Source organism: Poecilia reticulata, chromosome 2 (genome assembly GCF_904066995.2).
Source record: "Poecilia reticulata chromosome 2, P_reticulata-male-v2, whole genome shotgun sequence".
Lineage (NCBI taxonomy): Eukaryota > Metazoa > Chordata > Actinopteri > Cyprinodontiformes > Poeciliidae > Poecilia > Poecilia reticulata.
In genome coordinates, this window is record NC_088831.1 from 17207230 (window position 1) to 17233737 (window position 26508).

Genomic DNA, 26508 nt, shown 5'->3' on the forward strand with positions numbered 1-26508 from the left:
AGACACTCTCTCTCTCTCTCTCTCTCTGTCTCTCTCTCTCTCACACGCACACACACGCCAGTCCAGCATCTCCACCGCCCTGGCCACAGACGCCTCGCCATGCCTCATGATTAGCACTCCCTGCTCCGATGCCTTTGTTTTTCTGCTTTGTTTGTTTGCCACTGTGCGATGATATTTCTGTGGAATCTAGCGTGATTGCACCACAGGTCAGCGACACCCATCCATTACAGCAAAGAGGAGCCTTGTATTTAGACTGCCTCAGCGGCGGCTATATTTATCAGTGCATGCCTGGCCTGGCCCAGACGCGGGCCCCGCCACTCCACTTCGCTGCTGAGCTTTCCCAGCGCATTCCAGCGACCATCATGATACGCTTCAGAGACGGCCCGAAGATGAACAACTTACTCCACAAAACCACGTCGTCACTACTTTTACAGAAATCCTGTTTTTTTTTTTTTGTTTGTTTTTTTCTTTGATCCAGTATCTATGTTACAGGTCAAATGAGAGCAAAAGGCAAACCTGGCTTTCTGTACTAAGCAAAGAGATTTTACCAATCAATGAAAAGAAGCATTTCTTTACCGGTGGTACGACCTCCATCTGCAGCCAGGACCCTAAAGTCCACTTAAAGGGACAGTAATATTTAAAATGGACATTTTTTAGCTTTACGTCATGTTATAATGTCACACCTTAAACAAAAACATATATGGATTGTTGCTTTGGATGTTTCATGTATGTTTGAGAAATGTTTTAATCTCCCATGGCAACCATTCAACTGTGCAAAACGCCTGGGTGAACCTAGCTCACAGAGCAGCCCTTCCCTTGACTTCCCCACTCGGCTCCTTCAGACTAGCCAGCAGCAATTAGTAAACACCTGGTGAAACTGCTCATCTGCTGAGGTCATTACTTCTCAGTGAAACGCTGTTAAAAATGTTGTTAAAGGGTTAATAGAGGAGCCATGTTGTGATGACTTCCTGAAGATGAAGTTTCAGAAAGAGACAGAGAGCCAATTTCAAGATGTTAAATTACAAAGTAAACTTTGTTTTACATTATCATTTGTAAAAACAAATACATCTACAGATTACTTCTAATCTCCATTGCGGCTTTTTCATTACTTATCTCTGTTTCGCCACTGTAATGTAATGAAAATATGAATTTTCAGCATGTTCAGATGTTCATATATGAGGAACCATTTCCATTACAGCCCCGGTCTGCATTGGGGGCAGTTCGCACGCAGCTAAAAACAGGAAGCTCAACCAGGGAGGTGGAGGAGCAGAGGTGAATTAAGCAGATCTTCACTTTCACTTAAAAACACCCTCATTATGTTCAGTCATGAATTATTTTGTACCAAAACACTAATTTTGCATTAAACTTACAGTACGCTGATTGTGCATCGCAGGAATATTCATACACTCGTGGGGATTTTTGATCCGCCGTGCTGTTTTTTCTTCTTTTTTTTTTCTCTCGTTTTAGTGAAGCTCGTCTGGCACAAAGAGCGCACGGTGAATATAGGTCACATCCACACTGCGCTCAGGATGGAGCTGCAGGTCTCTAAGCGACAACACCACTACCAAGGGAATCCCCCCTCTGCAATGCCTTGGCTGGTGTACACACACACGCACACACACACTGTCACAGACTTAGCACACCATGCTGCTATTAATACAGCCACAGCCATTTTAATATTTAATTGCGTTGATGGACTGCATCTGTGCTGCTCTGTGATGCAAACATTATTATACATACTAAGTGGCTTAATTGTAATTAGAGCTGAAAATTTAATTAAACTCAACAATAAAGGCGATCGGGCCTTTTTTTTTCTTTCTCCTCAGCAAATGCTTTCTTCTCCTTCACTGGGTTTTAACCCGTTCAGAGCTGCAGCTGCACTTTTAACACATTCTTACATGGATTCTGTGGCATTTTCAGTCCATACAGATCAGAGGTTCAGACTGGAAGCTGTTTCTGTTTGAGCCTGAATGTAACTCTAGTGATCAGAGAAAAAAATGACATCTGAATGTAGAGTAGAATAAATCTATTTGTATGTAAATTTGATGTCATTTGATTATTACTGCATATTTAGTACTTGGATAACTCAGACAGTGTCTTGTCCTTACTCTATTACTCTATTACTCTACTACTCTCTTACTGTATTACTGTGCCCTGCTCCACACAGAATAAACAGAAAACACTTTTCTTCAATACAGAGAATTCCACATATACAGTTTAGTAACTTTAGTCACAAAACTCTTTGATAGTCAAGTAATAATCACCCAAACTACTCAGTAAAAATGAAAAACTAATAAAGTATTAAAAGATAAGGATAGACTGAAACCAACAATCAATAAAACAAAGCCTTCATAAGTAGATGAGATGTTGTTGATTTTCCACACAGGTTTTTCATTGTGACTTCCTGTTTAATAAATAGTGTCAATAGCTGTATTTCCATTGAGCATAGAAAATGTTCACTTGAGAAAATTTGAATTACACAATTAAATTTGCTCAATGGGAACAGGAAAATTAACAACAAAAAAATGTTGTTTTTTGATAAAAAAAAAAAAAAGTTTTGGTGCTGGGATGAGGAGGTTTTTCAGTTCAAAATTAGTGTGTTTCACAAAACTACAAAGGAAACACGTCACATGATCAACAACAGGATGTTACTGAGGGAAGCAGGGAGACCATGTGTTTTAATGTCCTATTTAATTATCTAATTTAATGTCTGAAAAAACTTATCCAAGTGTGATTTTAATTGTTTCTTTCACAGGTACACCAGAGTAACAAAATTGTGTTTTGTCACCACTGATATAATACCCACAAAGCTTTGTACATGTTTGTAATGGGAATGCAGTTCGTGTGGAACTTGTTGAATGTTTTGTGAAAAAAAAAAAGTAAAAAATTAGAACTTCATGGAGAATATTTTAATCACGTCCTGATTGTAAAACTCTGAAAACGAGTGTAGGCCGTACTTTATTCTCACCATGACTGTAAGTTATTATTAATGGGCGACATTTTAAGTCAGTTATCATCCCTGACTTTAGGCCGACCTTGCCCTCCTGCCCCACTGTGCGGCTGACCTGGACGACTTCTTGAACGTTGCCACAACTGAACCTTATTACTCCATTAAAGCTTTGGCAAACATCTTCAAGCATTAAAACACTGATACTGTTTAGACATTAAATATGCATAATGTGTTGCAGACACAAAACCAAGCCTACAGTTCTCTGCCATATATTTTCAAAAAGCACTGATGTTCCTATTTCACTTGGAGAGGCTTGTTTAACTCAGACTTCTCTTTTGTTCATCTTTCATCAACAAATACACATAAACTTCCTCCCTGAAGCAGACATATAGTTTACATCATGGAAATCATGTATAATTAAAACCAAACCCATCCACTTAAAGTGAGACTTTCCCAACTTTTTAAACAAATATTCCCCTTTCTGCTTTTTTCCTACATAATCAGGCTGTCAAGACACTTTCTATGATTCTACATTTTGGTTTAAAATATTGCTATTCTGAAACCACATGGTGGAGTAGACAGCAAGTATACGTTTAAAGAATGTGCATTGCAGGTGAAACATGAATTGAAAACCCATAAACAGTTCAGACACCAGCAGAGGAACTCTGAAGAAATTATGGATCTCATTTATAAACGTGGTGAATGTCACTGTCCACACAAAGGTTGGATCTATCAAATGCAAATTTGACAGGAGAATTTAAGGTCTCATTAGATGCGTTTCCATTGGCAATATAACTGCATATTTTGAAATTTTGAAAATAAATTTGCTTAATGGAAACACGGCAGTTTAGAAAAAAATCTCTTGTTTTACAATAAAAATGTTAATTCTATTTCTTATTTAATGGAAACGCTGCCTTTGCAATCTGGCGTTATGTCGATATTAACGTAGTATCAACAAAGTTTTGTGCACGTTAGCAATGGAAACGCAGCTCTCGTCCCAGACACACACTGGCTCTGGGGGAAACTGGTGACCCCGATGGTGAGGAGGGGAACTGCAGCCGCATTGCATCATGATTCCTTTCATACCTTTAATTCCACCTCACATTCAACTTTAATCATAAATCCACTTCATCATAAACAATCCCAACAACATTGTTATTTATGCTTCTGCTGGTGAGCCGTAGATGTAACTAAGGACCTTACAAATAAAAAAAATGCCAACTGGCTTGGCTATGAACCAAAGAAAACCTTAAATCAAAGTCAGCACAACATTTCATCCAAGTTTTCTCATCATCACATTCCTCTCCTTGGCTGATCATCAGAGTGATTTGGACCACAGATTAACACTTAAACTGTGACGAGGTGTGAGGCAGTCAGACTGATTGCTGTAAACATTTAAAAGCCGTGGCGACACTTGAGCGTAATGCTGCGCAATGGATGCATTGGTGCTGCAGGAAGACCTTGAAAACAGAAGAATCAGGAGGGAATGCATATTCAGGGATCACCAACATTTCCTGCCTATTAATGCCATATTGACTGTGATTCCTTATTCTTCCATGCGTGTTTGAGGAATCCTTTTATCTCCCGTGGCAACCACTCAGGGTGTTTTAACACCTGCTCATACAAGGCAACGCCTTTTTCCCCAAAGCTCCTCCTCTGAGCTGCAGTCCCTAGACCAGTTCCCCACAGAGCAGCCCTCCCTCACTCAGCTCATACAAACTAGCGGCAGCATCAGTTAGCAAGCAGAAGCGTTGTTGTGATGACATGCTGAACGGGGAGCGGGGAAAAGAGCAAGAGTGTCTTAAAGACACAGAGCCCAATTCTGAGGTGTCAGAAACAGCTATGACGGAAAGTCAAATTTCGTTGAAGTTGTTTTTTTTATATATATATGCAGCATTTTCATAACTGAAGGTAACATAGTCACCTGACTGTGCTGTAAAATGGTTGTATGTGCCTGGAAAACACATAATACTCTCCGTTTAAACACCTCACAGACTCAGAAAATATTGAACTTTGACCTAACCTTCCTGCAGCAACAACGTCCACATTGAAGAGTGTTGTTAATGCTTACTGTGATACATTCTCAGTGAATCTCTTGTTTTTTTTATATGTCTACTCTATTGTCTCAGGTGTGTCCTATAAAACAGATCTTAAACATTTAAACTGATTCAACTTGTTTACTGAAAACATATTATCAACTATATTTCACTTTTTAGATTTTTTTTGTCTATTTCATGAAAGTGAAATTATTAACAAACTATCTTGTGTTGTTTATATTTCCTCAGTCTAATCAATTGTACCAAACCACTAGTTGGTTCCTGTAAATGCTACTACTTTGTGTTCCAGTTTAAGTGGTTAATGTGTTTTTTAATCAAAAAACAGAATAATAAAAAAAAGAGTTCTATCTGCTTTTTACTATTGCTAAGCCTGTAATTCATCCACCTCATGAGGAAAACGTCTAGAATCCAGTGAAAGTAATCTGGACTGAAGCTTTAGAGCATGAATTAATGATGCACAAACATAAATAGCTAAAAACGTTCAGTGTCTCCTCATTTATATTTCCTGTCAAATCTCGCAGATCCCCCCCCTCCCAACAAACACACACACACACACACACACATTACAGCAGTGGCCGTCTGTTGATGTGTGTATTATTTATCAGGAGTGAGGCGAGTCGGTGCGGATTGTTTGTGGCCTGGTGTGTAAACAGCTGTGTGTTGCTTGACATGCTTTTGCACTCTCAGCTCAGCGCTAACTGGGTCTGCTGGTGGTGATCAGACTGGAGCCAAGGCGACAGGACAGCCTGCCAGGCAACAACCACCAGCCGGGCACCACCCCGCCATGCCCTGCCCCGCCCCACCTGCCTCAGCCTCCCCCAAACACACACACGCACACACACACACAGGGCAACAGGCACTTAAATTGTCACATAAATTGACAGAACATCGTATGGATGAATATGAAGCTGAGCCTGGGTAACAAATCAACACGGCTTTGCGGTGATACATAAATAAAGAAAGAAACCTGCAGTCCGTCTTGCTTTCTGTTTGGTGGTACATGTCGCCTGTCAGCCTGCTCCGTTTCCAGCAGGGGCAGGACTAAGTTTTAGGGACAAGCAGGAGCTCAGGCCCCCCAGGAGACACACAGTATGTGAGCAAACGTTTTGGGCTTTTGCACAGTTCCACCAGGTGTCTGCTGTCCTCTCAAGCAGCAACAAAAATGCAAAAATTGCTTTATCATTTTTAAAGGGGCAGTATTGTGTGTTTTCCAGCCACCTAGTGGCATTTTTCAGCACAATCACATAACTATGTTAACCTCAGTTGTTAGAACAATGTTGTGTATGTCAAATATGACTTAAGACATTTGATTTAGTAATTTAACACCTTCAAATTGGGTCTCTGTCACTTTAAGAAACTCCTGCTCTTTCTGAAACTCCGCCTTCAGGAAGTCATCACAACATGGCTCCTCTGTTAATCCTTTAACATTTTTCTTTTTTTTTTTTTAACCAGTGTTTCACTGAGAAGTAGTTCCTATAATGAGTTCAGCAGATGAGCAGTCCCACCAGGTGTTTGCTAATTGCTGCTGACTAGTCTGAAGGAGCTGAGTGGGGGGTGGGGGGCATCTCTATGAGAAGGAAGCCCTGAAGCTTAGAAACTGAAGATCAAAGCTGTGTCTCAAAGGTGGGGCTAGGTCCACCCAGGTGTTTTGCACAGCTCAATAGTTGCCATGGAGATTAAAGGATTTCTCAAAAATGCATGAAAAAATGAAGGCAACACTCCAAGTAGGTTTTTAAAGAACATTCATGCAAATTTTCATGCTTGTATCACCTTCTGAACAATTCTAGCCATATTTAATACCGTATTTTTATCGTACCGTATCATAAGCCGCTACTTTTTTCCCAAGCTTATAGTCTGGTGCGGCTTTTCTGTGGATTTTTCTTCAACCACCAGGGGGCGCTTTAGCAGGAAGTGAATAATTCGATTCAAAGTCAAAATTGTAAATCAAAGAAGAAAGTGCTAATTTTCATTTAGAACAAGAACATACTAGCAGCAGACAATGACAGAGAAATTTCTTCAAACTCATACGATGCAGCTTTTAAGTTGAGGGCTGTCGATCTGGCAGTACAGGAGGGAAATAGAGCCGCTGCACTTAAGCTCGTGAACGAAACCATGGTTCGGCTTTGGAGACGGAGGGCAGAGTCCTTAATAAAGCCAGCAGATTTATGAGGACGCAGCCCTCTGCTGGGTCCTTATGGAAAACCGAGAGCTGCGGAGATATCAGCGGCTTATAGCCCGGTGAGGCCTATATATGTATGTTTCCAGTTTTATTTTTTCTAAAAATGTGTAGGTGGAGCTTATGGTAAGGTGCGCTCTATAGTCTGGAAAATACGATACCTAAACTATATGAAATAAAGGGAAACTGACACAATTATGTGATTATTTATTTAAGCTCACCACCCACCAATGAAAAGCAGAAATAATAACAACAAAGAACCACCAAATTATTTATTGGGGCCTGAGAATATTTTTCTAGCCTCCGTAAATTAGGCCTAGTGACGCCACTGGTTTCCAGTGGTAATGACAAACACTCCCAGTTTTAGCTGATGACATAAAAATGTCACTCAAAGCAAGAGGAAATGAGAAAAGACAAAAAGTAGATCATTTCTAGATATGCCTGAAGCCTAATGCTCTTTGTTGTGTTCCCACTTTTTTCGAATATAGTGATTTTTTTTAAAGCAGGAAACATTTCCCTTCTTTCTCTGTTATTTTATTTTATTTACATTATATTTGAAGTGAATCTGGAACTGTTCATACCTGTGGAGACAGATTACTTTTATTCTCAGGCGACATGCATTCAGCTCATCTCCCTCACAGACCGCTGCAGTTTGGCCACCAAGCAATCAGACCAAACTCCTCCAAACAAGCAGGAATTCTGTGTTCCTTCGGTTACATCCCAACTTCACAGGCATCTTTTTGTCATCAACTTCATTTAAATTGACACGGCGAGCAGTCGTTATCTTTAAGTGTCCCTAAGAGCTGAAAAGGACTGAGGGTGACTGACAGCGAGAGAACAAGAGGAGAAGATTAAAGAGCAAAGGCGGAAGTTCAGTCGGAGGAGCAGAACAAAAGCTGGAGAGGCGGTGTTTGGAGAGAAAGATTCAAATCGATGTGGGGGCTAATGTATTCAATGCCCACTCTGTTTACAGAGTGCAGAGCAGGCCTGATGATATCCAGACTTTTTGGCCACAATCGAATAAAAGCCCTCCACCAACTGCTGCTCACGTCTGAGAGACTGGAGTCAGAATCCTCCAAGAAAGACAAGCTGCTTCAGCACATAAACAGGGACTCGCTGTTATTCACCCATTAAGGTATGAAGCATTAGAAAAACCGAGCAACACATTTCAAATATCCAACTTTAACAAGGATGTTCTGCTTGTCTGAACAGTTTAGGATGGATCTACGGTCCACACAAAACATGTTCTTTACTGGGGGGTTTTTACACAATTGTTCGTAGGAAATGAAACTTTAGTCGATTCTGCTTACTTTGTGTTCCTTTCAGAAGGAGCTGTCTTAGGGCCTCTTTCAGAAGCAGAAGTGGAGCCTCCTGCACAACCAATAACAATACAGCAATTAGTTTTCATATCTTTCTAAAATAATAGCCTAAGTCATTTTATACCAAAAAAAAACAAAAAAAGTTTTTGGCAAAAATCACCACCTCTTTATTACCAAATAGTGATTTAGACAAGAAAAAAATAGTAGTTTTTGGCAAAAAAATCACTTAGACCATTATTTTGGGAAGTAAACAAAAAAACGCTTGTCTTTTCCAGCCACAACAGTAAAACCAGCTGACCACACATGTTGGAACTTTGCTTGGGTTGCTAGGTGACGGCACAGTGGCCGTCGACTCTACAATCAGGAAGTTTATGAAACGACTTATTTTCCAAACACACAAAAAAGAAAATCCACCTATTACCAAGAAAAGCACTTGGGCTGTTTTTAGAAGCAATAAAACCCCAAAAAGAAGTATAAAAACATGCAAAAATTTAATTTTGAGCAACAGATCCCCTTTAATCACAAAAACCTTTTTTCTCCTCAGCCTCTGAAGGGGATCAGACCGTCAGTTCATGTTTTGGCATATCAGTTCATCCTTCTGTATTTCGTTTCTTAGTTTATGCTTCCATTTCATTTGGTGACTTGAAACTAAACAACATTTTTTTAAAGTTGGATCAAACGTTTTATTTTTTCAGTGCACTCAGCAGCGAACCGGTCTCACTTTTGAAAACGTTTTACGACAAATTGTTTGTCCATCTCATACGCCGCCCTTCTTTATCTTGATCTCAGCAGCTGATTTACAAAGCAGATAAATCTAATGATAAGGCGGTGCAACTCACCCATCAAACACACCAGATGGAATATAGGTTAATTTTGTATCAAGTCATAAATGCCTTCACTTCACAGTCTAATCATGGCTCTTGTTCCCAAGCACAACAGCTTAGATAACAAAATGTTTCCTCATAGCTAATTCCATGAGAAAAGCTTCACGTTTTGCATCTGTTGAGCAATTTGCTCAGCAGATCTTCCTTTGTATGGGATTGTGAATCAGATGCACATGCAGACTCTGGTGTGCAGATGTTAGCATTTAAAAAAAAGAAGAAAACTGGGCACATTCAGTGGCTCCAGGCAACAACAGGGCAAACTATAGATGTTTTAACCATAACAAGAACTTTAAAAGGTCAGTGTTACGTAAAATTTATATTTTTAAGCTTTACAAGTAACTGCAGCTCCTCCTCTGAGCTGCAGTTACCAAACTTTCTAACCCTATGACTCTCCGCTCAGCTCCTTCAGACTAGCCAGCAGCAATTAGCAAATACCTGGTGGGTCTGAGCTCATTATAGGAGCTACTTCTCAATACAACGCTGGTAAAAACGCTAAAGGGTGAACAGAGGAGTCATGCTGTGGAGGCATAGTTTCAAAAAGAATTTGAGTTTTTAAAGTGACAGAGGCCTAATTTCAAGGCATTAAATTACAAAGTAAGATTGCCTTCAAATTGTATTTGATATATATAGCATCTTTCTACCAAATGAAGTTAACATAGTTACTACATTGTGTTATAAATTGGTACTATGTGCCTGGAAAACACATAATTCTGCCCATCTAAATGTCACTTTTCCCTATGGAGTGGAGAATTGATGTAGTTCTGGTCTTTTTATGTGTCAGTCTTTCCTTTGGGTAAAAAACTAGGTGAGTTGAATGGAAACGAAAGACAACAGGATCAACTTCTACCCCAAAATAATATCTGCCATCCCAAACTGAGACCTGAAAATATTAGTCTGCCCTCAACTTTAAATGACAAGCCTGAATGAACAGGACTGTAAATATTCAGAGCAGTCGTATCGAAGGTGAGCCAGCGAACAAAGCTCTGTAATCTGAACAGATCCAGGAAGTACCTTTCAGCATCATTAGCTAATTGAATCCAGTATTGATCCTCTATCAGTAATAAGTGATATATGGGGCTCATATTAGTTTTATTAGGTTAAATAGGCAGCCATAAGGTCATGTGCATAAGACATTTCATATTCAGTCATAAATTGATCTGCCATCTTTTATTAGATTGGTGGGCTGCAGTTGCTGAGTGGCATTCTTATTAAAAGCCGAGTGTCGCTAATGCAGTGCTGCAGGAACTGGACGTATTTTCACAATGAATGCTTTTAGATCTGTTTTTTTTGCCAAATTAGTTTCAATATACCCAAAGTTCACTTTCGCGTTAGCTTTTCAAATTTGGAGGTAAATGAAACATGAGCAAGTCTAAGAATATATATATATATATTTGAAGAAAATGTTATTGCTATGATAAACCCTCACCTAAAAATGAATCAGCAAAGTCAGAAGAGTGACTGTAACATTTCCACCTGACTTGACTTGTTTTCAGCAATCTGTGGTCAGCACCGGATAGACTTCAATTTTATTAGTTGAGACTCTTTAAAAAAAATAATAAAAATCTCATAAAGAATTACCCTTCTGATACCATCGTTGTAATTTCAGTCATTTTTTATTGGCTGGTCAAGGTTTAAAGCGCGTAATAACCAGCGCAGCAATGTGTTTTCTATGTTTTTATGACAGTAGAGTGTGATGTATTGGCAAACGACGGTGTAGTTAATGACAGCGCTGTTTACGAGCGGTGTCACTTGTCAATGCGGCGCGAAGCCACACTTTGACCTCTGATGGGGGCAACACAAATACAGAAAATTGTCGGCTGCTGTGTGTGTGAGCGGGAACGTAGAGTTGTGTGTGTGTGCGTGTGTGTGTGTGCGTGGCCATAATGTTTGACGTGGGGCTTTAATCAGCGTTGCTCAAACGTAATGTGGCCATTTGTAAGCATTACTGGATTAGCGTGCCCAATTATCTGCCATCGTCAGCACTGATATGAACGAATGCCGAATCCATAACCTGGACTTAATAGACGTATGTTGGGTTGATGTATCACGCTACTAATTTTGTGATTACATTTTCAGTGACCAGACCTTTTCCTGTCTGCTAATTGCAGCAGGTTAAGTAGGCAACAAGGCAACGTGAATCTATTGGGTCCTGTTCCAAACGCAAGCTCTGTTTCTGTGTGTACCCATCAGTCCTCAAGGATCTGCACTATGTGTGTGTGTGTGTGCGTGTGTGTGTGTGTGTTTGCACATCCATCCTCTGTGAACTCTCGCCTTATCCTATTGATGGCTCATATGACCGCCCTCCATAAAGCAAGCATCACCATTAAAATGAAATACATGTTCAGCAGGTACTTTTTTATAACTCCAGTAAAAATATAAGTGTTTTACAGCGTTATTGTTTTCAGGAGGTGGGTAATGACAGAGAGGAGGAGGTATTTTATGGAGATTTTTATGGGGGTCTTCTCTTTATGGAGGATCTGGTCGTTAGAGATTCTCACGCTATCGTTTGACCCGATGAGACCAGGAGCCTCGTTGGTAGAGTTTTAAAAACAAAGAAGATGTTTGGATGACTCGGTTCAAATCTCACGCTTCGCTCACAAATCATTTGGGATGATTGGCAACCATTTCAATTTTTTTTATTATTATTATTTGCAAATATGATAGGGATACACTTCAATAGTTTAAATGCAGCAAATGATGGTTCTACAAAGTTTTGAGATAGGATGCACGTACACTCCACACTTTTCAGAGTTTTCCTGAATCTTTTCCTTCCACTTACTTCACAATTGTCCACTGCTTCACTTTGTGTTCCACTAACAGATAAAATGCAGTGAAGCTTGTGTGAAAAAGGTAGTGGAGTTTGAATCGTTTATTTCACCTCAATCATAATTATCCCTTTTTCTTCTTCCATATATCGGGATTCTGATAAGACGCTCTGAGTTGTTGGACATGTCTGCCTGTGGTGCATATTTACAGGTGTCTCTCTGCTAGTTTATCTGTACCAGACAAAAATCATATCAATAACTCCAGCAGCTAGGCAGACGATATCAAAAGGAATGGAGAAGCCCCTAATGCTTCTATCAATGTGTTCGTGTATTTTTCACCAAAGAAAACATGCAGTATTTAAAGAACCCTCGTAAAACCAGCTTCCAAATCTGCATGAATTAATGACAAGCATCAATGATCAAACCTCTGATTCAAAGCGAATGCATTAATCAGCATTATTTAATTTATACTCATGCAAAATGAAACAAACCGATAGATGATTATGAGTGTCCATCATTAGCATTAGTCTAGCATTTTTAAATTATAATAAACACTTATTCATAAGGAATGAGAGCTGGATGGATCTGAGATGAGCGGATTCTGAGAAAAGTTCAGGATAATGAGGGATTGACGTCCGCTTCATAAAGTAAGTCATTCACTAATTTATACAGCTGCTTCTTCGGTTTCTCTGCCACCTTTATGTTGCGTAATCATTAACAGGAATGTTTAATGAAAAACCTTCTAAATACTGAAAGCTTGAGAGTTGAGATGAAACGGTTCCAATGTTCTCGGCCAAATATGGTTCCCAGTTTTGAGAAAGATCTGACGGAAAATAACCAATCGTGTTGTTTCTTCTCCAACTCGAAGCTGGGCTCATCTCCCTGTGCATCTCTCAGGGTACTCCTATTGTCAATGTTTAAGAGAGTACTGTGTTTTTTCCAGTTAAATAGTGCCATTTTAAAGCACAATCAAGTGTTACCTTCAGTTAATACAAACACACACACACGCACACACATAGACACACAGCGCATATCCTTTTAAAGTTATAAATCTTATGAATTCTGGTCATTAATGAATCAGGAATTCACTCTTACAACTTTCAAACTGAGTCAGATGGTGACGTTTACTCCTGCTCTGCGCAGAAGCTGCAATAGAAACATGCGCAAAACTTTGTCAATATTCCACTGACGTCGAAAAAGCTACATTTTGCAATTGCGGTGTTTCTATTAAATAAGACGCACAATTAAAATCAAGTTTATTCACCCAATAAGTTATTAAAATATGATCCTCCAACTACTTCCTGTCCTTCTTCATGGTTTGCACCAGTGGCAACATCTGGTTGTTGATCATGTGACTCGTTTGATGTGAAAAAGGTGTTTCTGTTGCAGTTTTGCCAACTAAACCAATTTTGATAAACCATCTCATCCCAGCACCAAAACATTTAATTGAAAATTTTGAGTTTTTTAGAAATTGCTGTGTTTACTTTAAACAAATTCATTTTTTTTTTTGTAATGTCAAATTACTCAATTGTACGACAATAGAAACAAAGCTGACTGTTGGCTGGAATATGTGGGCGTAGCAGAGTGGCGAATCACAGTACAATCCCCTGGGTTCTAAGTCATGATCCGATTTGCACAAACCTGGATGTGAAAGATCTTTGTTGAACTCTAAAGAGTTCATTAGTTTGATTCCACAGCGCCCACTAGACGAGAAGGACCTCGCTGCAGCAAACAGATAGGGGCGGGGACGGACCACTGTCAGTCTCTTACCTTATTTGGAAGTGGGACCATTGCACTCCGAAAGTGAAGGGGGCGCTATTTCCTATATTATCCGCGGTCTCCCGTTTTAATTTTCTTTTTAAATCTGTGATATAGCTTTATCTTTAGGAAGGAGTGTCTCTCTCAGCATATATTTGAACTTCTCTCTTTTATTTACATCAGCGCAGCTCACAGTTTTTAAACAATTTCCGTTGCTTTCTGTGTACTTCTAAATCTGCTCCTTTTTCACATCTTTTCGTGCCTGCTAGTGCCTCTAGTGGTGTGGGTGTGGTAGCACAACTAATATAAATACATTACTAAATCAGAATACCAAAGTCTTTATTATTTATTATTAATTCTCGCATAACTGGAACCGCAAAAAATATAAAGTCCCTCACAAAACACCATACCTTTTAATTTTCTTAAGAGCTAATAAAATGACATAAACAATACCTGAAAGCGGTTCCAGTTTCACTCGATGGCCAACCTGTTGAAACTGTGGCAAATTTTAAATACCTTGGATCATTCCAGGACAGCTCAATTTTGCTGAAAACACTGGCTACATTTTTTAAGAAACATCACTCTATCTTTTAAGAAGACCCAGTGATCTTGGGGTTACCTAACAAGTGCAACTCGTGCAAAACCTCTGGTTAGCTAGAGGTAACATTGGCTAACATTACCTCTAGTTAAGTAATGTTAACATTTTAATAATGAGTTAAAATGTTAAAACTTAAAAATGTAACTTAAGTTTTAAGTCATCTCAAGTTTTAATTGTTGAGGGCTTTAGCTTTTCATCTCCTCGGTTGGTTTGGTCACATGAGCTGCTGACTAACAGACAATCTTTTAAGAATACTTGGAATAGCAGGAAAAAGTAGGTAAATAGTGGTGAAACCAAAAATAACTCTGTCTAAACTGTTTAGAGCATCCATCCTCTTTTTTCGTCAGTTTGAGCTCATGAAGGCGTTACTGTGTTCCTTTGGTAAATAGAGAACATTTATTAGAAGTCATTCATTGACAGTGCAATAATTCTTAGCCAAATTAAATGACAACATTTACCTGTAGCATGCTAAGTGTTTACTTGATGCACAAATTGTTAATATTGTGATTATATTAATGAGTTTTATTTTATTGTTTAAGAGTCAAAGAAAAATTTCCACCTTGGAAGACTAAATAATTTTATCATATTTTTTCCTATATATAGGACTCTACCAACAAAACAAAAATGTGGATTATTGCTTGTTTAACAACCGTGGTTATTCGTCTGTGAACCTAATTAATTTGTTCGTTACTTACTTTTGCTCAATTAAATTTCTTATGTATACATTTTATATGGTATTTTTTATTGTTGATAATGTTGTTTTTCATGTCTTATTTCTTTTCTTCCTCATAAGTGATGGAGATATATAGATATTATTTATAATGTATAAAGATGTTGTTTATGTCACCTAATTAGCTTTACATCCTGAAGAAAAATATGGTATTTTAGAAGATAATTTATCTTTCACGTTGCCAGTAATGGCGAAATTAATAGTAAATAATAAAGATTTTGTGGTTTTCTCGTTTAGTGACATATTTATATTAGTTGTGTTACCACCCCCATGCCACTAGAGGCAGTAGCAGGCCCGAAAAGATGCGACTAAGAAGCAGATTTAGAAGTACACAGAAAGCTACGGAATTTGTTAAAAGCTGTGCGCTGCGATGAAGTAAATAAAAAAGAGAAGTTGAAATACATGCTTAGAGTGAACCTCCTTCCTACAGATGAAGCTATATTGCAGATTTCAAAAGAAAATTTAAACGGGAGAACGCGGATAATACAGGAAATAGCGCCCCCTTCACTTCCGGAGTGCAATGGGCCCATTTCCAAATAAGGTAAAAGACTGACAGTGGTCCGTCCCCGCCCCTTTCTGTTTGCTGCAGCGAGGTGTACGTGACTCCTCCAGGCTCGTGTACGTCGTAACAATGAAATCATGTCCACTAACAGCTGATAACCCCCAGTACGTGCTCCAAAGCCTACAGGAAGTCCTCGCCATCAAACAGGAAGTGACAGTAACTCCTGTCTGAAAGGTCAAATTTCAGCCAAACTTTCGAGGTTTGCTATTGGACTCAGACTGAAAGAGACTAATGTGAATTAGAAGGCTCTCCAAATGCGTCGCCAAGTGGAAAAGTGTGGGAATGGCGTCATAGCCTCGCCAATGACGAGTTTTGCCTTTGAAAGTTTCTGTTTATTTGTCAAACTGTTTTGTGGGCGATAAAGTCTGAGTGATAAAGACTAAAATCAAATATTTTAATGTAATATTTCAGATTCTTCTGAGTCATGCTAACCGACTTTATGGTCTTTTCTGTTAGTAGATGCATCTCGCCTCTTCTAGCACATGACAGGGTGAAATAGACAAAATAAAAATCTGCATTAGTGTTGTCTTTGTGTGGATTCTTGCAGCTTGTTTCTGTCCGGGTGTGAGCAGATGCCAAACAGGCCTGCGGTCGGCTGCCTCCTCCTGTTCTCCTTCTGCTTCTATGTTATTGTCCAGTCTGTTTACACTCCACACACTGCAGTGGACCAGAAAAGGCCCTCGTTTGGCTCGGACAGAAGGCGCCTCTGTGGGTCAGCTCTGATTCGCGCTCCCTCCCTTCCTGTACTTGACCGCAATCCTAGGACAGGCCTAGCCTCTGCTGCAGGTCAGCGTGAGCGCTGACTGGAAGAGCAGAGCGTGGGAACCGGCAGCTGGAACGGCCAGCAGGACTGACGGCTGCTATAGGACAGGTAGGAGACGGGAGAATGTTTCTGAGGAAAATCCAGGTAAAACCTCTGAGTAGTCCAGAAATATGTTCAATATTCCTCTAATATTGAAAAAAAACCATAATTTTGCAATTGTGGTGTTTGCATTAGATTAAAAATATGCATTTAAAATCTTGCGTGAATAAGGTTGTTCATGCAATGTCATTAAAAAAGCAATGCCATGCCGTCATCCTCCTACTGCTTCCTGTTGTCTTCTTCTTTGTAGTTTGCGCTAGTGGCACAGTAGTGTTGATCATGTGACTTATGATGTGAAGAAGTGTTTCTATTACAGTTTTGCTAAATAAACCACTTTCAATAAAATATAAATAAATAAAAACTTGCAATCAAAAACCTTTTACAAAATAGGGTGTTATTATTAAGCTATTCTTTTTTCCAAGTGCCAAATTTTGAGGAATTAAAAAAAAACTGTATTGTAGTTTTGCAAAAAATAAAAACATTTTTAGCAAAAAACAAGTTTTTCCAAAATTGGCATGTTTCCATAAAGCAAATATATTTTCAAAATGTCAAATTGCTCAGTTATATGGTCAGTGGAAATGCAGCTGAAGCTTCACAGTGGCACACACACACACAAACACACACACAAACACCCGCACACACACACACACACACACACACACACACACACACACACACACACACACACACACACCCCCCACACACACACACGAGAATGAACAACACGACTGGATTTCACATTTGGAACTGGGAATATATAATGAATCCTCTCAAATGAACATTTTCATGAGTGACAGTAACTTAACAATCACTCATGATTGTTAAAAAAATGAACATCGTGTGTTCATTTTTACACGATGAACTTGAACGCCGCACAGTTGTCTGGCTGACTGATTACACCTCATTGTGTTTTTGTATGAAGAGCAGATCAGGCTCTTTCTAGAGACGTGTTATTAATAATTCTCTCCCAATAATCAGAAGGCTCAGTGAATTTTATATATCGCGTTCAGGCATGTCTGTAACTATGAGCGAGTCAAACCAACGGTGGGTTTGTACAGAAACCATGAGTTCTGCTCCCTAGCAGGAAATGTTTGAAGGAGAAGGTCTGACCATCAGTCTGTAACCTTAAACTCTCTCAGGCTTGGTTTGTGTAGCAGGACCAGAGGATCCCATCAGCAGCTCCACCTCTGGATGCTAAAAACATTTGGCTTTGGAATGTTCCACTCTGAATTTAAATGCGGTGAGGCCTTACACAGGCCAGTTATGCTCAAAAACCCTCCAGTGTGGCTAAATTAAAACAATTCTGCAACAGAGAGATGATCAAAGTTTCTCCACAGTAGTAAGTTATCACAAAAAGTGTGATGTCAGGGGTGAAACGCTGCAAAAGCACAAAATCTTAGCAAATGTTTTTGGTCTAGATTTTGGCTTAGCTATCTCAGTGCTCTTTAAAAAATACAAAACTAACTTACAAGTAACTTTTCAGCAAGAAATAGAATCTTGTTTAGAGCCAATTATTCCTTTATACTGATGAAAAGGTACCAGCTCCACTGGCAGATTATTTGTAACGAGACATTTTTCCCATGTTATGATTGTTATATATTAAAGGAGAAAATGAGCGAACAGCAGATATAGCAGAGATGAGCACTGTGAGGTATTCTGCCGTTTTGTCTTATGACCCTCACAGAGGAAGGAGTTAAACGTGAGTTATAACAGCACAGATTTTCTCTTTAAATTATGTAAGAGAGGTTAAGAACAGCAGGAGTGTTTAAACGGGATCTTAATGAAGAGGAAGGGGTGATTTACAAAAAAGATGCAGTTTTTGTGGACAAACTCTTTGTTAAAAATTAGCTGCTTGACACCTGGAATGGATGAAAAGAGCGTTAATGGAAATTTTGCCATATTAAACGAAGACTTTGTATATTCAATATGAAGAGGACAGCAATAAATTGATATGAATTAACTTGTTAAGCTATTTTAACAACTAAAGAATGATAGAGACTGTGAACTTCTGGACTATCAAGTGTGGAAATTATTCATTTAATTTCCAGTGTAGATGGAGCTCAGAACTGATTGTAGAACCAGAGTTTCCATGAGAAGAACAAGGTCTGATGAGGGTCTGCAGTTCTAATGGGCTGTACTAACCAGCAATGCAATTCATTCATTCATTCATTCATTCATTCATTAATTCATACAAGCCTGAGGTTATTGAAAACCCTGACAAAATGTAAATTAAAATAGTCTCCAACAGAAAAATGAGGCATCTCTCAAAAGATGACAAAACAATGTAAAAAGCAAAAATGAATTTTAAAGAAGTTTGTTTTTGTTTACATTTAATTTTACATAAAAATACAAGCGGAGCATTATTTATACTCCTCATTTATGAACAGAGAAATCTTTCTTGCCATCGCAGCAATCAGACCCTTGTAATCCCTGACCGTCTCCACGTGTTTCATGTTGAAAGGCCTCCATACTGCAGGTTCCTCTATGTTCTCCATCCGAGTCCCTCTAAGAAACTAACTGAGTCTCTGCGAAACGTAAATGCTACTTAAGGTCAGAAGAACCGTTTTGGTCAAATGAAAAGATTTCCTGAAACCTAAGGCTGCCACCAGCGTGGATTTATGGCTCTGAGCTGAGCTGTATGAGTGAAAATAAACTGGATAAAGTGCCTTGTGAACATGTTTAGTATTTTCTGTCAGGTGTGAGTTAATACTGATGTGCTCCAAAGTGGAAGCGCCGCTCAGACCAGGCCTATAAACCTGCAGACATGGGCAGTGACTTAGCTTCAATCAGATGGGATTTGCTTCACTTTACTGTGAACTGATTCGACTTGGAGGCGTTTTGTGGATATGTGTTAATCTAAGTGTTGTGTCATTTTTTTTACTCCATGCTTTAATAGTTTGATTAGTTTGGCTATTTTTTGACATCACCTGTACCTGGTTTATTTTAGGCTCTAAGGCAGCTCCATTATCTGTCCTGTTTCGTTAAATACGCAGAAATATTCTCTGTCCACCAGGAAGAGTCTGTGAAAGTTTGACTGAGGCGACGTTCTGCTTTCATCGGCTGAATCTGGAGCCAAACAGACAAATTAGTTCATCTTCTACAAAAATCACGCAACTAGCTTTAAAGACAATGTGACACATTTTAAATGTTTTCTGTTAATTAATGATGTTGTCAAACTAACCACATACTGTATAAGGATATTAATTTAATAAAAACAATTGCAACTCATGTTACAATTCTAACTTCTTGCGGGTTTTGAAGCCAAAATAAAAGCCTGGAAAATCTTCCTAAGATTAATCTAAAATTGAAATTGAATAAAAAAAAAAATTGCTTTGAATTCAAATTCAATATAAAAGGCAAAACATAAAGAATATTTTTGAATACATAAATTAAAATAAGTCCGTTTTGCATGGTGTTTTGCATTTCATTCTTTAAATTCTGCTCTTACTTCTCTTTTGTCAAAGCAAAAGTGAGGCGATCTAAAGTTAAACTGCCAAAAGAGGAAAGTGTGTGTCAAACACTGACATGCATGCTGAGGCTCCATAACATCCAGTCATGTTCGCTCTGCAGATCAGCGATCCGACACCCACCAGACTGAACACTGAGATCTGATCACACACACAGCCTCTCAAAAACAACAGGCAGGCTTAGACACACACACACAGGCTGGGAATGTAAACGCAGACTCACTGAGAGATGTTCCACAGCACTTCTATTTCTCCTATGTCACACACACACACACGCACACACACCCATGCAGACAGACTGAGGCCTGCAGGGTGAGGGTCAGGGCCTGAACAGCCAGAGGTGAGGCGACATCGTTAACGAGGATCTCTGCAGACTTTACCAGGCCTCTACTGCTCCCTGTTGGCCGCAGAGGGAACAGCAGGTCATCTCCGTCTCAGGCTGAATGATTTCAATGTGAGCTTCTCCACTGACGTTTCATCTTTCTACAACAGGTAAGGTAACTATTACTAGTGAACTCTTCACACAATCACACTTCAGAATATTCCAAACTTACCTTTAAAATACTGGAATCCAAACTTTTTGTCACGTCGGCCAAAGTCGTTGATTCCAAACTACTCAAGGGGCAAGAAAACGAAAAACAAGCAAATAAAGCTGTCCAACTTTTTCATTTGTTTTTTTTTGTTTTTCTGTAAGAAAGGGATGTTATTCATTATAGATTAAAAAAACGAAAAAGAGATTTTTCGTGTTTCTTATATTAAAAGAGACGTTTCTTCAAATATTCTGGACTCACTTTGCTCCATTTAGCTAAAATTATAAAAGCTATAAGTAAAAGCTAATTTCAGCAATGGTTTCTGGGTGGACTTCATTCTACTTATTATAAAAGCTTGACTATAAAAAACTAACACATGTTCAGTGTCATACTTAGCATTTTCCATTGTATAAAAATTTTGTTGGTAATAATTCCACGCTGATTACAAATATGTCTCCATCTGCGTCAAGCACCTGAGCTGAACAGGTCAGATTTGTATCATTGTTAAATTGCAGCTGGGAGGTGGAGGACGCACAGTTTCAGTTCAAGGGCCACAAATGGCCCCCGGGCCACACTTTGGACACCTCTGCCTTAAAGCATGCTAGGCTTTATGTGCTTAAATTAACTCATGTCTGACAGTGAAAAATATGACATTAATAATTTCAAAAATATGCCGTCTCACTTCAGGAATTCTGCTCACATGTTGCTCATATCACTGAAAAATAAATTGTTCCAGTAAAATATAAATATAAATATAACTAGACATGCATGTTTTCTGTTGTGCTGACTTCTGACATGCACCATTCGGATCCAACAGCAGAAGTCTAGAGCAGCAATGAGCCAATCACGCAGCTGCTTTGTGCAACATGCTTATGTGTTCTCCATAGTGCCATTTTTTTAGCGCAATCAAGTAACTATTGAGTTATTATAAAAATGCCACATACATCAGACATGACTTATAATAAATTTGACTTTGTAATTTCACGCCTTAAGGCTTAAAGAGCCTCTGTCTCTTTAAGAAACTTCCTGAAACTCCGCCTTCAGGAAGTCGTCACAACATGGCTCCTCTATTAAACCTTTAATAATGTTTTTACCAGCGTTGTATGGAGAAATAGCTCCTATAACGAGCTCAGCAGATGAGCAGGTCCACCAGGTGTTTGCTAATTGCTGCTGGCTAGTCTGAAGGAGCAGAGAGGGAGAGTCATGGTGGAGGTCTGCTCCCGGAGCTGGAAACTGCAGCTGGGTTGTGAATGAAGGCGGGGCTAAGTCCACCCAGGCATTCTGCGCAGCTGAAAAGTTGCCATAGAGATTGTAGGATTTCTTAAACAGCCATGAAAGAATCAAGCTAACACTTCAGGTATGTTTTGAATGAGGGAGTAACACCCTAACATGATGTAAAGCTCAGAAAGGTTAGTTTTACATAACACTTCCCCTTTAAGAGCATCTGACGCTACGTGCAGCTGCTGCATTAGGTCAAAACCTGCTGAGCTGTTTCTTAAAGGACCCCCCAAAAAACTGCAGACAGTTTATTTGATTGCTGGTCACGATCTGTGGTGCGACTGTGGAATAACAAGTCCCCGTCTCAGAGAGCCCCGCTGCCCTCCGCGCTCATCCAGACACGCAGCTCGAGTTACAGCCACCGACCGCCGCAGCCTCTTATTCAGGCCTCGCTGCTGTAAACACGCCGCGTCTCCGTGCTTCGCTCCCTTTCATCTCATCCTCCCTGTGATTGTTGTGGAGAGGTGATCTGGAGAGGATAACCCCAACGTACACACACACGCACACATCCCTACACACACACACTCGCTGGTCCCCACTCCGGGAAGGCCAGAGCGTAGATATGCACTCTCCAGCTCAAATATAAACACGGGACCCATGAAAGGCTGTGTAGTTGTTTAGATTTTTATAACATGCAACGCAATCAGCAACGCTCAACTCTGCAGCAAACACTCAGCCACAGTCCTATAGAGTTACATTTAGTTATGGTAGAAAGTGGTGGCAGACCAAACATCTGGAGGAACCTACCTGTCCAGACTGAACCCTCACCACGGCGTACTTAGCTCATTGTAGATATAAAAAAGGAGTACATTTCTGCTAATATATATATATATAAACTCAGAAATTCTGAGATTAATTTGAAAAAGAGTTTTTAGAAAAAAACTTTGAAATGCCTGAGTTTGTAAAGTCGAACATTTGGTAAAACATTTGTTCAGAAATCTCTACATTTATTTCTAGAACATTTCTGAGATTAATCTAGAACATTTTGAGTCTTTGGTAGGACATTTTTGAATTTTCAAGCTCCGGAATTTCCAACATTTTTCTAGAAAATTTCTGAGATAACTCTCAAAAATTCTCAGCTTTTTTTTTTTTTTTTTTTGGCAAAAATGCATTCCTCCCCTTCTTTATACATCAATCAATCAATCAATCAATCAATCAATCAATCAATCAATCAATCAATCAATCAATCAATCAATCAATCAATCAATCAATCAATCAATCAATCAATCAATCAATCGAGTTTATTTCTGTAGCACATATCAGCAGCAAGGTGGTTCAAGGTGCTTTACACAATAAAACCACAACATTACAAAGTTATAAAGAAGACAACAACAGAACAAACAATATATATACCAACAGAACACGATGCTACTTTAGAGCCTCAACTTCTGTTGTTTAGGTTCCTCAGTTTGATTAATATAAAAAAAAAAATACTGTGGACATGAATAAACATTTTTGAAAATATGCCAGCTAAAATTTAGCTAATAATTTTCGCCCTTTGGGGCAAATGCAATGAGGACTACAGCATTAAAATACAATGTTGCTGCATTTTGACACATTTTCATGTCGACGTAAAAATTGTCAGTCGTAGAAAGTGACAGAGAACATTTGGTGGAGTGTTAGGATCATGTTTCATGACATAATAATAATAATAATAATAATAATAATAATAATAATAATAATAATAATAATAATAATAATAATAATAATAATAATAATAATAATAATAATAATAATACCACCTTTGGCTTCATCCACATCAAGTTTTAACACACTTTATATAATAACTAAAAATGAGCGACAACATTACATTTTCTTTGCGATGTTTTTGTTTTGACATACAATCAGCACCTGGACTGTAAGTACCCTGGTTCTGATGCTTGTTGTCATAATTTGTGGTTTTAAGCGTTGGACTGGACGTCCTCCGTTCTGTTTGTTGTGATAAAGGAAAAGATGCAAAACTTTACAAATGTCAAATAGAGCAGTTCGTGTCCAAACACACAAAACAAAAGAAGCTGCAACATCATTTAAAGATACTGCACATAATATATGAATGATAGTTATGATATTAATCACTGATTGATATAAAAGCTGTTATAAAGCAGGAAAGTCCTTAATGTGTAGAAGGAATGGATTATGCCTGCTTTTAATTTTTTTATTTGATTTTTTTTTTTTTAAACAATCAGCTAAATGATCACAACATAGGGTTCATATAGGACCATGGAGGACATTATTAACTTACACATCAAACATTTTTGTAAACTGAGTTTCTTCCCAGTGTATATTCCTGCTTCATGTTTGTGACATTTCACATTTGTCTCAGTAGAAACCTCCACATAGAGGGGAGGAGCGAGTCTTACTGGTTTCAGCTGCTTGTCGCTTTGCCACATAAACGCCATGAAGTTTAAAACGTGGTGGAGTTTTGTCTCTGGCCCGAATGTTTTCAGGTGTGTTGGAGCTTCGCTGAGCTGAATGATTTATGCTGTGAAAATCTGTTTTTCCCACTCCCAAAGAGTCGCTCACTTTAACTCCCTGTTTAACGCGTGCACAGAGTTCAGCCCAGCTGCTGCGGCTTTGAAATTATGAAATCCGTCCCAGCCGGACAGATTTCATGGAGAAGTTGACATGACAAAACTTCTTGAACAGCGAAGTAGACGGAGCTCCAAACACTGAATCAGCTGAAGCAAAGTCTTTGAAAAGACGAAATAAAAAAAGAGTTTAAGTGATGATGTGACGACCTATTTCAGAATAATGCATGGAACTAAACATTTGTAATAAGGCATGACTGCAAAGGCCCCAAACCATTCCAGCTTTCAACACCCAAAATAATTCTGTTGGAGGCATGAAACTTCTTATGTATGATTATTAAAGTCATTTCTTTCTTTATTTTTGTTTTATTTTCAGGGGAGGACTTTGAGACCCCCTCCTGAATCATTTATGACCCACATTGGATCCTTGATCCCAATTTTAGGAACCATTTACATGCTGGTTGGTTTCCTTACACAAAATAATTTTACCAGATAAGCACAAATCTTAAAATAATATAGGTTTTTGCACTTTTATACATTTTTGTCACCAATTAACTAAGAATAAGTTAACTATGGACATATTATATATTTAAAGAAAAAAACATCTTAATTGAAAATGCTAATTTCATTTAAGTTGATTTTCACTGTGTCTTTTGTGATTGTCATGTTTTTGATGCTTATTAACATTTAATTACCTCAATATTAGTAAACTACCGATTGTTAATTAGAACTTAATTATAACCAGAGGCTGGGCAGTAAATCAGTAATCTGTTTTACAACCAGTATCAAAAGATAATCTTATATCTGATAGAATATTCAATATTCAATATTTTGAATATCCACTGAACTGCGATCCAGAATCCAATCACAAGGCATTCTGGGGGATGTAGGCAGAGGAAAGACTTGAGCTGATCAGCCTCTCACAGCCAGTTAAGTGACTCTTTGGTTGCCTAGCAACAACCTGTTGAGTAGCTTGCCCTGTGGTTTCATGGTTTGTCACCTTGCCTAACTTCTTAAAAATAAAAAAAATATGGAGTAAAGCGAAACTCTGGATAAAACTTCAGATATTTGCCAGATATGTAAAACAAAACAACTAATGAACAGTAATCAATATCAGCTGATAGGAAACACTTACATGGTGACGTAAGAGCCGCCGGCCTCAGCCTCTCAGTCCCTCAGCTGCTGGGCTGACTCTGTGAGAGGCTGGTTGCATGCATCATGTTCATTTACATACAGGGACTGGCGGTGTGTCACCATGACAACCGGCATAACACAGTGTCTGGTGGTGCACATAAATCTATATTTCAAACTGGGGATGTACGATATATCAGCACTAATGTGGGCATCGGGATACATTAGTCATTTTAGCGTGTCGGTACCATCGGTCCGATAAATAAAACTGGACCAATATAAACAACTGATATTTCACTTCTTGTTGTTGCCTCGGTTTGTAGTCATGTTTTCCCCACAATGTAGTGAAATATTGGTAAATATCGGTAATCGACTGATATTAGTCATTTTTAACATATCGTATCAGTCAGTAAAAGGATTCCAGGATTTTTATTGTCATACTGTTTCGTGACTGGTGAATGAACAACAAATATTTAGTTTTGTCTTGTTGCTATCTATTACTGATCATTTTTCCCCAAAGGTGTCCAAACCTATATATATATATATATATATATATATATATATATATATATATATACACAGAAAGAAGTGGTAAAACATTATCTGGTTAAGAGGAAAACAGGGAGAGTGTGTGTGTGTGAGGTGTGTGTGTGTGAGGTGAAGGTAAAAAGGTAAAAGAAGATATTGAGTCAGAGTGATTCGGTGACATGTGTTATTTATTTTCCTCGTGTAAACAATGTGCGAAGGCAGACATAATCAATAAGAAACTCCAGATTGTAAATAGACGGCTCTAATAGCCTAAACACCGGGCGCTATGGTTACACTCCCAGACACGCATATCACACTACACATGCACAGATGATGGACAGACGGATAACAAAGATGTCAGAGTGCAAGAGATGATACAGCGCAG

General features: G+C 38.7%; 1 long non-coding RNA gene across 1 annotated transcript; it reads right to left on the bottom strand.

The window, feature by feature from the left end:
- Positions 1 to 5316: 5316 nt before the first annotated feature.
- LOC103481944 (uncharacterized) lies at positions 5317 to 26037 on the bottom strand. The gene is made up of 3 exons (XR_536365.3): positions 25600 to 26037; positions 8494 to 8554; positions 5317 to 8006 (listed from the first exon to the last, which is right to left on the bottom strand). It is a non-coding gene; the product is annotated as an uncharacterized LOC103481944 (long non-coding RNA).
- Between the last annotated feature and the right edge of the window lie 471 nt (positions 26038 to 26508).